Source organism: Euprymna scolopes, chromosome 4, assembly GCF_053919585.1.
Source record: "Euprymna scolopes isolate OS-2025 chromosome 4, ASM5391958v1, whole genome shotgun sequence".
Taxonomy (NCBI): domain Eukaryota; kingdom Metazoa; phylum Mollusca; class Cephalopoda; order Sepiida; family Sepiolidae; genus Euprymna; species Euprymna scolopes.
This window is the reverse complement of record NC_136485.1, coordinates 175,795,408-175,810,752: the sequence shown is the minus strand read 5'-3', so window position 1 is coordinate 175,810,752 and position 15,345 is coordinate 175,795,408. Positions and strand designations below refer to the sequence as shown.

Genomic DNA, 15,345 nt, shown 5'->3' with positions numbered 1-15,345 from the left:
AGCTACTTGTCGGGTTAGGGTTAGGGTATTTATGTCAAGGGTGTACAAGGGCTTGAAGTTATATTTCCCACTTGCAGTCAGCCATTTGGATGCATTGCAACTATGCAACCCAATAAACATACAACTAATGCATGTTTACAAAGGATGTTTTGACACTTTTTGAAAAGTAAATACAAAAACATATCTTCACTAATAATTGATGTATTCTCAAAATTCAAAGCGTATCTCTTGAAGAAGCATCCCTGAATTTTTATAACAGTTTCTTGTATTTGAGGTGAAGCTTGAGAGTAGCTACAAATTCATCAAAGGTAGGATTTGCAGACATCCAAAGACAAACTGAGTGTTGGGGTATGTTTTTCAGGAAGTCTGGTGCCACTGTTGCATCACGGTTTAGTAGTGCTGTGAAGTGTTATTACCATCTGGCAAGAATATTTCTACATTCAGTGAATTCTGTGATGTTATCAGCTTCTTTTAGGGAGGCAGTAGAGATTCTGACAGGATTGTATATTTCTTTGACGCCAGAGAAGAAGCTTCCCATATTGCAGGCATCTGTGTACTGCTGAAGCTCCTTTGCTTTTCCTGCCCATCAGCAGTTACGGAACTTTTTCTGACATCTGGCCTTTAACTGATGGAAATTAGTTTTGAGTTGTTGTGATGATGTGTGCGCTTCATGCTCAATCTTTGCTTTTGATTTTCTTCAATTAGATCTTTTATTTCTTGGTTGTTGTCATCAAACTAGTTTGAGTGACGTTTTTCAATAAATCCAAATGTTTCTATGGCGGCCTTGTTCATAGTTTCACACAGTGAGAATCATTGATTGATTGATTAGATTTGGCAATGTGCTCTGCACTGCTTCTGCATATGTTCTAGCTGCGATTGCGTCTTTCAATTTTTGTGTTTAGTTTCTTTGCCCTAGAGTGTTGTATATGGGAACGTCTTCAGACTGACATATTAAGCTTTGCTATTAATAAGCGATGGTCAGTTCAGTAATCATCTGCTGGCATAAAGTGTGTGATTAGGACATCTTTGTGGTCTCTCAAGCAAACAATGGAGTAGTCCAATATGTGCCAGAGCTTAGATGGTCTTTTGTCTGGTAGGAAGTTGAAAGATGGTATTTTTAATGAGAAGCTCATGTTCTGCACACGTTGAAAAGATGGAGCCTATTGTTATTACATTTTCCATGACCCCCCCCCCCATTTCCAATAAAAGGGCTCCATGTTGTTGAGTCCTTCCCCACTCGGACATTAAAATCTCTGAGTATGATTAATTTAATTAATTTATCCCTTGGAGGAATAGAGGAGAAAAACTCATTGTTGGTAGAACACTTTCTTAACTGTGTCTCCTGAATCGAGGGTTGATGCATATGCTGATATCAGGGTCAGGAAGTTGTTCTTTAGAATAGAGATACGTAATGTCATTAGTCAATCATTTATTCTTTTGGGCAGAAGATTGTGGGCTTGCACGAGGGGTATTTTAATCACAAAACCCATAGAATAGATTCGGTATTTTGGAGCAGGTTTTCCTTTTCTAAAACAAACTGGTTCCTGGTTCGTCTATTCTTCCCTTGTCAGAGAGTCTAGAGTCATTTAATATCACTATGTGAATTGGACGGCAAGTTATTTGCGGACGAGTGCCATTCTCCTTTCCATTTTGAAATCAGGAGTGTTCTAACATTCCACGTGCCAAGACCCATGGTCATTTGAATGCTTTTGTTGCTCTGGTGATTTTAATTGCAGTACAATGGACACCTGCTGGTTGTGGTATACCGTCCAAAACCTCACATAGTTTATTTCCTTAAAAACAAAACAAAAAAACAAGACAAAAAAGAAAAAAAAACATTGTGGTTAACATTTCTAAAAGGTTAGAATGCTAACACCTCTGTTAAATTTATATGTGAAAATCATCCTTTACTTTTGAAATTCAAAAATAATATATTTTTTCCACTTAGTTTTATACATAATTTTCTAAAATAGTAGAATCTCATTATTATTATTGGGGGGGGGGGGGCGTGATTTAGCTGAAAGTGTCAATCTACAATACAAAAATGCTAGGTTAATTTTTACTGTCGCATCCATCATACTTTAGCAAAAAATAAAATGACACTGCACTTTTTTAGGCGATTACATGTCAACAGCTTGAAAAATATTCGCAAAAAATGTATTAAAAATATTTTTAGACTTTAGAAAGGGAGATCAATTTTCTTACATAAATTTAACATAAAATGAGTATGGTGCGTGCCTTTCCTAGTCTCACACAAAAACACGCGTTCACATTTCAAGCTATATTACTTGTCATATACATGCGCGCACACAAACATACGCGCACACATCCACGCACATACATAAATTCACGTTCGCGTACATACACTCACATTCACGTGTATATACACACACACTAACGTACACACATGTACTCACACACGCGCACATGTACGCACACAGATGGACGATGTCACTTCCTTTCAAAGGAAATGCACACATGCGCAAAAGACCACCGGAAACAAGTATAAAAGAAAGAGCAATAAGCGGCTTCGATCTTTTTTAGGCCCAGCTTTCAAGCTGGTCGGTCTACGGACTGACAGCATGCCTTTTCGGCATGTGCGTGCCTCACACCACTTGCTACTATGTGGGGGAAAAAGCTAACAGACCGTACATACACATTCTCACTCTTTCTCTCTCTATCTACTACTGGTCCCTGAGAACACCTTCGCGTAGCTGACTGCTAACTGACGTCAACCCTCTATCCTTTTCTTTGTCTATACGATGGACTGCCATTTCTCGTTCCATTACATTACTCACTTCTCTTCCCACGCGCGAACAAATGATAGTGACCCAAACTTGAGATGAACACACATTTCCTTTTCTTTCTATTACACCAGTCCCGCAACGAACGATGGTTACACCCGCGCGGACATGAACACATGTTATATCTAAAACATTCATTCTTTCAACAGTAAATAAACGGCACGTTTATCTTACCCATCAATTGAGTCTTTGTTTCCTTCAATTCCATTCGTTTCATTATATTCTTTTGTAACGGGATTAGGATTTACATGTCCTAGTCCCCTACAGTACCCACTTTCCGAAAAATTTGTGGTGAAAAGAGACAGGTACCCATTTTTTTTTTGCTTGCATGTAATTGCCTAGAAACAGTAGATTTTCATTTTAATATTTTACTAAAATACATTTGGTATCATAATAATAATAATAATAATAATAATAATAATAATAATAATAATAAAAATAATAATGCTTGTGTAGTGTTGATTTTAATGAAGTGTCCGCCATGTTAACGCAAAATAGCACAATGTAAATTCTGGATGTGTGTGTGTGTGTGTGTGTGTGTGTGTTAAAAATACATCTAGCACGTCTTTTACTGGATCATTTTTCGCAAACTTTTGGAATTTACTCTATTTTCAACATGACACATAAATAAGTACGTAATAATTTTTTCACCTGAAATGCGTTGGTTTAAAACATCACTAATCTCCTCAAGCTCCATTATTTGTTGATAATAATGCCAACCGCTGCCGAAACTAATTTCGCTGTAAATAATTAAGGTGACTGAAATAACAATTAAACAATTTTCAGGGGGGGGGGGGAGCAAGTAAATAAGAACAAGGGAATACCTAGCACCCCTCCCCCCCACCGCCTTTCAATCGCGACGCACTTTTCAGGAATTCTGCCGCATTTTTTTTTCCTACCAATAAATTTGAATTATCTCCCCTTGGTTTCCTGTCGCTAAAACGAAATACCCACCATTCCTCACACACTCGGACATTTTTCTATCTGATGACCACCGTACGACTTCAAGTAAGAATAATTTTGTTTGTGTATTTTAGTTAATATCAATACAGCATCTTTATCGCCGATGAAAGCTTGCATGAATGCATGTGGCCATTGAACGCAAAAGTTCGACTTTAACATGTGACTCGCTTCATTTCGAATACTTTTTTTTTCCTTCGGAGTTACCCCCATTTCATTTTTTTCTCAGAACCCAACTCGTTCGTTATCGACCTTTTTGTTTTTTTTTAAAAATCCAGATTATTTTTTAATTATATTAAAAAAAAAATCACGACTTTTATTAAATAATGTAGATTTAAATTAACTTGGTCAAACGTAAATTTTAATGGTAAACAAAAAATGCGTGTTATTTTTACCCGAATAAAAGTCCAAATCCGACCTCAAAATGGAAAAGGGGGGTAGTAAAATATTTTTCAATCAATTTATAAAACATTAATTTTTGATAAGAAGAAAAAAAAAAACAAAAAACAAAACATTGTTTATTGTTTGTTTGACAAAGGTTACTTTTTCGTGTCCTAGATTATTTTTAGGCGTTTGCGATTATAAGTTTTGGAATTCGTTCGAAACAACTTTTTGTGTGCTTGTATAGATCGACCCCCATGACTGCTGGTGATTATTGGCTCATTAAAAATCCCGTAACGAATTATAATCGAAGAGCGACTACACAAAATTAAACCCTGGTTCCAGGTTTCTGAATCGGAAAACATGGTGCTTCTACGGAATTTGAACCAAAACGAACTCCTCCTAAGACGGAGATATTGAATTTTTTCGTTCACACGCCCCTATTTCGAATTCGTGGCCCTTGGCCGCCATCAATAGACTGTCTGTCTTGCATCGAACAGCCTTAAAAAAAAAGAAAAAAAAAAAAAAAAAGTCAATCTTTTTTTGTGAATTTGTAGATTACCCCCCCCCCGAGATTATTTTTATTTTAATCGATTACATGTGAACACCCTAAACAACTTTTCAGAAAGAAAAAACGCAGTTCTAGAATTTAGATTGAGGAATCAGGGTTTTTTTTTTATTATTTATTTTTTTTTTTTTATGTATCCCACCGCCACCGGCCAGATCCAGGCCCTTCTAACTTTTTAGAGCAGTTAACCATTTTTTGGTACTTATACTACCGTGATATTTTTGTTTAATAGTATTTTCAAGTTAAATTGAAGTTTTACGATATCATTTTTCTTTTTGGTGAAAGTGCGTTTGTTGACCCCCCCCCCCCGTTAATTGTTGGGTGAAAGTACAAAATAGTTACAAAACACACGCCTCGCCTCTCCCCCATGTTAAGAATGGCTTTCTAACTAATAAAGTTATTATTTCAGCACGGTGACAGAAGTACCCTTTTTTTACCACTAACCCTAAGTTGACAAGGTAATAAAACTGCACGTAAAAAAAAAAAAAAGAAAGTTTTTTTTTTTTTTTCTTCCGGTTTTAGAGAGTAGTCCAAGTCTACAAAGTCAAAGTGCTTATTTAGAATTAAACTTATAATCCTTATGATGTTCTCGTCACGGAACGAAGATGTCATATTCGAAAAATTACGTAAATTGATCAAGAAGGGTTTCTTATTTATTTATTTATTTATTTTTATTTATTTATTTTTTTTTTAAGAACATCAAATATTACGACGAACTGAATGGGAGAGCTGTTGAGTGCAATATTTTAAATTTTGTTAAAATTCAAGGGCAACAATTTGACTACAAAGATTTTGTATTCAAAATAATTAAAACTTTAATTGCTAAAATTCATAAAATTTTATTTTCTTAATAATAACCAAACTACTTGATCAATTTACGTGATTTTCGGAATATGCCATCTTCGTTCGGTGTATTACAAAAATGTTTGTTTCATTTAAAAAATATTTTTTTTTAACAAATGTAACTCTGAATAAGCACCAAAAAATAGTTTCCACCTTAACATTTTCCTTTAAAATGACAACTTTATAGGTTTTCGGGTATGCTAAAAACGAATACTCCGCAAATAAGTATTTTTTTTTCCGGATATTAAGCAATATAATTTCTTTTGTTATTAGTGATGGTGGCCACTGTTGTTGCATATTTTGGCGCGCTTGCGCGTACAACAATGATCACTACTTTTGACATAAAAACTACATTGCTTAATATTTGGAAAACTACTTATTTGCGGAAAATTTAAATGTAATATTCGTTTTTAGCATACCCGAAAACCTGTCGGTCATCAAAGGAAAATGTTAAGGTAGAAACCAAGTAAAAAATTTACCAATATCAGGAAAAAAAAAAGCCATCGGGGGAAACGCCGCGTAGTTACAATTATATTATTACAACGATAAATTGGCAATTACTTAGGTTCTCATGCGGAGAGTGATCCGTGCTGAAATAATGTTATTATTTAAAAAGCCATTCTTAACATGGGGATGGGAGGGTGTTTTGTACCTATTCTGTACTTTAACCTTACAATTGAATAAAAAAACATGTCATAAAACTTTAATTAAACGTGGAAATACGATTTCAAAAATAGCGCGGATCACTCTCTGCATTAGCACCATTACTTAAAATGTTTTTTAATTTTTTTTCTGTTCGTGTCCAGAATTCTACCTATAAACTAAAGAAAAATCTAATGTACACAAATTTTGAGTAGGGTATTCGAAGAGTGATTATCTCGCCTGCCATATTTTTGAAAAAAAAAAAAAAAAATTCAGGAAACAAAGGAAGATTACTCGATAATAATTCATACTTACTAGATTTATGTTGTAATGCCCACGGATTCTCATTAATCGCTTAAAAAATTTATAAAAATAAAATTACTGATCAATTGAATGCGATTTTTGCAATATCATATATTTGTTTCCTTGCGGGTACGTATATTATATAGATTTTTCTTTATTTTTGTTTTTTAATGTAGAAGGAATTTTGAACAAAAACCTGTTTTTCAAATGTCAGATGTTCATAGTTTTCTCAGAATCAAACAGAAGCTGCCAAGGACGATAACTCTAAGAAAAAAAAAATTAAAAAAAGTTATTGCACCCTCCCTCCTCCCCACTTTAAAATTTAGGTTTCTGAGATTTAAAAAAAATATTTTGAATGTTTTTCTAGGAAAACCAAACAAAGAGCAACATTCATTGCAAAATTTCTCCATTTGTTGAATTTCTACAAAAACCTTTTGGTATTGTTGAAGACTAGCAAGATCCGTGGAAATTCCACTGAATGAGAAATTTATTTGATCAACAAAAATTGTCGATTTCGGGGTGAAAAAGTTAACGTTTTTGGCCAATTTTTCGATATTTTTCGAGCAAAGGATGGAACTTCGATACCGAGTTTGTGAATTTTCGTCGCGTCTGTCGAAAGTTTTTAGCAGACATCCAAACATACACACAAACATGCATACATACATTTTCGCTTTTATATATATAGATAAAAAGCTAGAATTTATTTGAAATGGGGACGATTTTTTTTTCCCGCTTGATGCGGTGGAGTGGAACTTTTGTTGGTGAACTTAACGAATGTAGAAAATAATTATTTTTTCCCCTCAATTTAAAACATTCAACATTTAGAGTTGCATGTTTAGTATTCTGCACAACCATTTTGTCCAGCAGCACCTCTCACCCTAAAACTGAAACTTTTAAATAAAATAAAATAGTTCAATCAAAAATTACAATTAAACCGGCTTAAACTCGAGCAAAATCAATTTGCCTCCTCTCTTGAGGCTTGCATTCATGAATATCTGCGGGCTTAGAACTAATTTAGCTGATGTTGAATCATTTCTCCTAGCAAACACCGCAGATATCTTAGCGCTAAGTGAAACTAACCTACACTCCTTTATCTCCTCTAATCACTTTAACATGCCTGGTTATCTCCTACTTTGCCGTAAGGACTCAGACAGACACATGCACGAACTTTGAGTCTATATTCAAAACGCTCTCCCCTTGACTAGAGAAACAAAACTAGAATCATATGACCAAGCTTTTATGTGCTTTAGACTTAATATACAACATAATATTAGCTACTTATATTTTCTCTACTGCTCTCCCTCGACCAAAGACTGTACCCTAATCAACCAAATCTATGACAGCATAGATAAAGTACTCTGCCTCGATACTAACGCACAAGTACATGTATTTAGTGACTTCAGTGTCCACCACAGTAATTGGCTTGGATTCTCTACGTACACAGACGTAGCTGGTAATATAACATATAGCTTCTCTATATCTCATTCCTTATCACAGATGGTTATGTTTCCGACATGTTTCCCAGATCAGCAAGATCAACATGCTTTTTTTTTTTTTTTTTTACATAGGCATCACCACATTATCAAGGCCAAGAGGCCACTCAAGGCTAAGGGTTAAAGAGTGTACAGTAGAAATTGGACAATATAGTAATCATTAGTAATGAAAATTTGGTAAATTTGATAACTTATATGGAACGGCTCATCAAGAACTTATTTACGTTAGACTTGAACACAAACATATTGTAGTCAGCCGGAAAGCAGGAAAACGGAAGGCAATTCCACAGGCGTGCAGTTCTAAGAAAGAAGCTTTGTTCATGGAATCTACGTTTAGGTTTAGGCACAGATAAAGAATGGGGGGAATTATTGATAGTGTTTACAGCTAGACGAGTGTTTCTTGTGAAAGTTTGGCGAGGGGGGACCATAGATTGAAGCTCAGTCAAACACTTTCCATGAAAATAACGATACATCAGAGACAAACTCGCAACATCTCTTCTGTGAGATAGAGGTTGCAAGGAGGAGAAAAGGACATCTCCTACGAGGCTACGAAGTCTATTTTGAACTCTATCAAGGCAGGCCAAGTCCTTTCTAGCAGCTCCTGCCCAGATGTGGCAACAGTATTCCATCCTTGGATGTACCTGGCTCTTATATAGATAGAGAATAGCATCAGCAGTGAGATATTTACTGGATCGATAGACAGATCCCACCATTTTTCCAGCGGCCTTGGCAACAGATTTGATGTACGTGTTCCATTTAAGATCAGGAGTAATTGTCAAGCCCAGAAGCTTGTCAAAACTTGAGGCCTCCTGAAGACGAGAGCCATTCATTTCAATTGATGCCAGATGTGGATCAGAATGTTGATGATGTAAAGAGAGAAGCTTGGTTTTAGATGCATTAAAAGTAACCAGCCACTCCTTTCCCCATTGTACTACGTGCTCAAGATCAGAGGAGAGAATTGGAGAGAACTTGCTTCATTTCTAGATCTATTTTTGACCCAGGTTCCCGATGATTGTGTAACGAATGCCCATAGCCCACTCAGGAATGCTGATCACACTGTGATAATGGTAGAAATCGCCCTAAATTCTTGACCCAAAACTGAAGAGCTATTGCTCAAATAATAAGATATTATAAGAAGGCTGACTAGGATGCCATCAGGGATCTCATCAGAGATGCTCGATGGGGAAATATCTTTTCTCTTCCCACTGAATAGTGCACAAACGAGACCACTGAATGGTACAAGACGGCAATTGAAGCACATGTTCTCACGTGGAAATTCTATAGCAAACCCCTCTCTCCTCAATGTTTTACTTCTATTCGTGAAGCTGCCATTGCTCAAAGGCAGCATGCATACCACAGATTTAACCGATATAAGTCCAGTACAAACAGACAAAAGTTTATAGAAGCTAGAAGTAATTGTAAGGAATAGGGACAGCTCAGAGAGAATTTACCGAAACCACCAGAAAACGCATCTAAGCACAAAAATTAGAAACCAATACAAAATATGAATATTTTGTTGAAAAAATATTTTGTTGAAAAAATATTTTGTTGAAAAAATATTTTGTCCCTTTGATCTTATCACCAGAAGTCATGAGTTGGCAAAAATATTTGAACTGATTCTTTTTTTTTTGTATGTTCACTGCTAAAATTAAAAAAACTATCAAATCTGTCATTGAAGATGCATGTATAAAAAAAAAAAATTAAATATTCATATTCATTATAATTATATATAGGGAAGATGAATTGGAATCGGGGAAATTCAGAACTTTCAGAGGCATCAGAATTGGAAAACTTTGTGCCTATTTTCTGATGCACAAAACAATTCTTTTAATTATTTTTTTTTTTATTCGATTTTGTTTAAAGCAAAATGCTGGTAGTAATGATAAAATAATATTTATCGATTTTTTTTTTTTTTTTTTTTTTTTTTTTTTTTTTTTTTTAATTTTTTTTTTTAACTAATAATAATACTAAAAATCATTAGATCATTACCTGCAATATTGAGTATATTGAGAAAATATCTGCACATTTAACACGTGTTATTATGGAAACGGGGAATAAATAACTTTATTGTTGAATATTTAGTGTTTCATAAAGAATTGGAATCGGTAATTGTATAAGAATTAGGTAAAAATATTGTAATCATCATCTTTAGTGATTTATAAAGAATTGGAATCATCCCATGAGGAATGAAAATTATAATTTTATTATATCATCGGAAAAATAATGAAAAGTAAAAGAAAGAAGAAACCTCTTTAGACCATGGCATTTATATATTTTACCTACTTTTAATATTTTGTAATCATTTTTTTACCTGTTCCTTTTTACTCATTTCATACCTAAATATTAATCCAGTTTTTATCTGTATAATTCTGGACCTATTCCCCTTCTGATGAGAAGCATTTAGCTTCAAAATGCCATGGTCTAAAGAGGTTTTTTTCTTAATTTTCCCCTTTTACTATTCTTTGTTTTTCTGATGATATAATAAAGTTGTATATAACTTTTATTCCTTATCTTTCCTTTAATATATTTGCTTGCTCCTCTTAATAGTGTTGAGCTTTTCTTATCTTGAAATTTTGCTTTGTTAAAGATACATTCTTTGATAATTATTTCTATATACAATATTTCTATATAATCAAAATTAGACAAGATATACTTACAAACTTTATATCATCAAATTCAGTGTGATCCTGCCGTGGTTATAGTTAAAAATAGAAAATACTGTAATCGTTCATGGACCAAATTAGTGCAGAGTGTAAAAAAAAAATACTTTTCATTCTTACTGGTAGTTATTTAAACAAAAAAACACTGAAACTAGGTTAAAGATTCACCTTTTTCAGCGCTCTATGGGCAAATTTATCTAGTTGACCTTTGACACTTAAATATTTTTGCTTTTTTTTATATAAATAAAGCATTGTAATTTGTAAAAATAAAATAATTTTTACAGGAACATTACGAAAAAAGCCCTAAAGGCCGTATTAATGAATTCGATAAAACTCGAAGAAAAATGAATTTCTTGAACTACCCATATTACCATTGAATTAAGCATTGTTTATTTAATATTTTCACAAAAAAAAAATTATAATTGCAAAAAATATTTCTACTTTTTTTTTTTTAAATTACAGGTTTTGCATAATTTTATATGCAAGATTTTAATAATTTCCTTGCTTGGAAGAATGTGAAACTTTCGGCGTAACATTTTTTTTATATATATTATTGAACAATGATTAAAAAAAAATTAATTTAAAAGCAGGAACATAGAAAAATAATTGAATTAAAAAATGAAAAAATTTATACAAATGTTCAGAATAGGAATGCACGTCTGGAGAAAAAAAGAAAACTATCACACCCCTTCCTCCCTTTTAATTACATGATATAATTTTCAGTCTTTCGACTGTCTTAAATTTTGGGCTTTCGTATATTCCGTGTTTACAAAATTTTAGTTTGTTGCATTTTGCAATGGCAGAATCACTCGGTTTTTGGGCTAAATTAATTTATGTTTTGTACAAACAAGGTGTTTTTTTTTATTATTTAATTCAATATCTTAGGACTTTACTAATTATCTTTGAAATAGACCCAGAAAACTAATATTTATCTTTTAAAGGATTTTTGCAATGAATTTATTCAACTTCAAAATTTAGCTGAATTGGGTAGCTCGATGTGAAAACAGTTTTCATAACTTTTTTTTTTTCACTTGTACAAATATTTTTTTCCTTTTGGAAATTAAGTTTAGTTTTTAATCTTTCAAATACAATCAAAAAGTAGTCGGAAACCTACAAAAAAATTATGATAAATCGGCTTTCAAAACTAGGTCACCCTATCGTTGTCCGCCCATTTTTGCCTGTACCTAATACTTGAAGATATAAACATTCTGATATCTTCAGATGTTTTTTTTTTTTTTTCATTAAAAAAAAGTATATTGTTCTATTAAACTTTTATTGTTTAAATAATTTAACTTTCTTTTTTCTTTTTTTTTTATTCAATTTTCACCCCAAACAAGGCACAGTGCCACTTTGAAGCAGGGGGCTACTATCAGGGACTTAATTAGCAGGGCCATTATGAAGGGAGATGAGTAGAAAGATGTTTGTTCACATTACACTTGAATTTCTGCATATCAGTACAGTTGGGAAAGCAGAATCCCGGAAGGGAGTTCCAAAGACCTGCAGTTCTGGGGAAGAAACTATTGGAGTAAAAGGCTTTCTTGCACCTAGGGATCTCTACTGTAAAGGGATGAGACTTAGTAGCTTGTCGGGGGTAGTTACGTCGAGGAGGTACAAGTGTTTGCAGTTCGTCAGAGCATTCACCATTAAAGTATTTGTAGAACAGGCAGAGGGATGCAACATCTCGTCGATGGGACAGAGGCTGAAGCCTAGCTGACAGTTCAGGACCTATCAGGTTGGCGACTCTCTTTTGAACCCTGTCCAGGAGCGAGAGACAAGCAGCAGATGTATCAGCCCAGATGTGACAACAGTACTCCATACATGGGCGAATGGTGGCCTTATAGAGGTACTGGATACTGTCAGGCGTAAGTAGTTTTCTAGCATGGTAGAGGGAGCCAACCTTCCTTGCAGCAGCCTTGGCAATGCTCTCAATGTATCTATTCCAGTTCATATTCCCTGTGAACGTTAGGCCGAGGAGTTTAAAAGAAGTACTTTCAGGCAATGTGTTCTTGGCCATTGTGGTAGAGAAGGTTTCTTGTAGTTATTGAAGGAAACAAGCTTAGTCTTAGCAGCATTGAATGTGACCATCCATTTTTTGTCCCCATTCCACTACAGATTGGAGGTCATCCTCTAGTGTTTCTGCCATTTCCTTGGATATGTGTTCATTTGTTTTCCCCTCATATCTGTTATAGAGAGTGGTGTCATCGGCAAATATACCCATCTCCGAAACAATTTTATCAGGGAGGTCATTTATGAATATCAGGAATAATAGAGGTCTAAGGATAGACTCCTGAGGTATTCCCGCATTTATGTCATATTGTTTAGATGTACGATCGTCAAGGACAACTTTGATTTTTCTCTTACTTAAGGATTTAATTACATTATGAATTCTTCCAGTAATTCCATATGATCTAATTTTCCTTAGAAGACCATCGTGCCATACCCTGTCAAAAGCCTTAGATATATCAAGGGCTACCGCTCTACCCTCATCTGTTTTGTCCAATGAACGGTATATACGTTCAGAAACTACAGTTAAGATATCTGCTGTTGAATGGGCTTGCCTGAATCCATATTGTTTGTCAGTCAGGAGTTTAGCAGCTGTTAGGTGCTGGACTAGGGCTTGATTAACTAAGGACTCAAATATTTTGGTGAAAAGCGGGAGGAGGCTAATGGGGCGATAATTTTGTTTTATTTGTTTTATCAAAAAAAAAAGTTGAAGATAATTTTCACTCAGTAGTGAACTTTAGAAGATAGAGTGAAAGAAATACAATTGCTGAAAGATAAGCGTTTCATTATTTCTAGTCGCCATTTTGAAAAATCATTTGCAAATGCGACTGTTTCACTCGCAATGTAGAGCCCTGTTTTTGAACCAGTAGACAGAAGGGTAAAAAGAGAAAACTCAAAGAAAAATGTTACACACGCATGAACTCTATTTTATTATCCATATCCTGAACAATACCAGGTATCCCTGCTAGAAATTATTAAAATGTAGAAAAATAAAAATACATTTTTATCCAGCCATAATGTTTTCCAGTCCTATACAAACCAGAAAATGGGGCACTCTACATTTTTTTAATAATTCCAGATTTTAATTGGTTCCAGCATTTTTGGTTCCTGTTTTGATTTTTTTTTTTTTTGTTATTTTCCACATTTCACGGACGATCTGACATTTGGGCAAGGCCCATAACTCTCTCTTAGAGAATTAAAGATTTTGGCTTGAATCCTATTGAACCAGTGGCAGATTGTCACTGGGGAATTAATCAAACTAGCAGAATTGTGAAGGAAAGATCGATTCAGAATAATCTTCGTCTCATTGATATGATTGAAGACAAAAGCGGCCATGTTGATTAATTTGGATCACACTCAACCTTATCACAAAGTTGATCATTGTTTCTGGTTCTGTTTTTAAAGATTGCCAACTTTAAACCAGACTTCTGCGGATTAATTTCTGTTCTAGATCTCTCGCCAACAGGTGCAGGTGAATGGAAAGCAGTTACAAGTTGTCTTCAATTAGTTTCTAGACGTTTTGTACAGGCATTTGAAATTATTGCAGACTCTTGAACATTCAGTATGTTATTGCTATACATCTTATGAGATAACTGATCAATTTTTATGATTTCAGGTTAAAATAAACAGCTACAGCAGGAATTGGAATACATCCTACTAAAACCAGATTGTCACAGCTGATGAATTTCAACAATGCAATCTGGACATGAAGACACTTCAGAAAAACGATATACAATAAAATTCTGTTTTAAACTTGGAAAAAATATTACAGAAACGTATGGAATGCTTTAGACTGCTTTTGGACCATGTTGCATGAATCGAGCATGAGATTTTGAGTGGTATAAGAGATTCAAGGAAGGTAGGGAGTCTGTGAAGGATGCTGAGAAGTGTGGGAGGAGTAAAGAAGTCAGAACACCGGAGTTGATTGGCCAAATAAAGAATTTCATGGATAAAGACTGTTGTGTGTCTATAGAAACAATAAGTGCACAGTTTGATGTCTCTGTGGGAGCTGTACACACAATTATTTAAAGATGCGAAAGATTTGTGCGAATGCACTCGTCCATAACAACTCCATCCTTGTCACAAACTATGTGACTAAGATGGGCATCAAGAAAGTTTCTCACCCTCTTTATAGTCCAGACCTTGCTCTCTGAGACTTTTACTTATTCCCTAAGCTCAGGGAAAACCTTAGAGGCTATCGTTATGAGGTAATTGAGGAGATGAAAGAGACTATGCCGAAGGTCATTAACATGCTCACACAAGAGGACTTCAATGGGCCTTCCAGAAGTTGTTGGAACAGTACAAGTGCATTGCAACAGGAGGAGATTACTTTGAAGGGGACAAGAGTTTCATGTGTGTACCGTCAATAAAAGTGTCTATGCAAAAAAAGTTTGGAAACTTATTGAAGGCACCTTGTATATGCATGTTTCTCACAGTTCATGCATTGGAGTTATTTTCTGTCAGCCATACTATACTCCTGCATTGAAGCTGCTACTTTGCCAGCTGAGGGATGCGGTTGTAAGTTTAGTGTTGCACATAGTCATATGACCTAAAGGTGGAATAAAAAAATTCATTTGTACTATTTGTAATTTTATTTTATTTTTATTGTTGTATTCATTTTTTTTTTTTTTTTTTTTTTTTTTGTGGACAGTTATCCTCATTTTCATAGTTGTTGTTTCACGACGTTC

At 34.5% G+C, this 15,345-nt stretch overlaps 1 protein-coding gene across 2 annotated transcripts in view; it reads left to right on the top strand.

The window, feature by feature from the left end:
* Positions 1-3,681: 3,681 nt before the first annotated feature.
* Positions 3,682-15,345, top strand: part of LOC145270332 (putative UDP-sugar transporter protein SLC35A4) — a 181,548-nt gene continuing 169,884 nt past the window's right edge. For both annotated transcript variants that reach the window (XM_080125996.1, XM_080125985.1), the window contains exon 1: positions 3,682-3,812. The gene's annotated coding sequence lies outside the window, so the exon portion shown is untranslated. The remainder of the gene's footprint in view (positions 3,813-15,345) is intronic.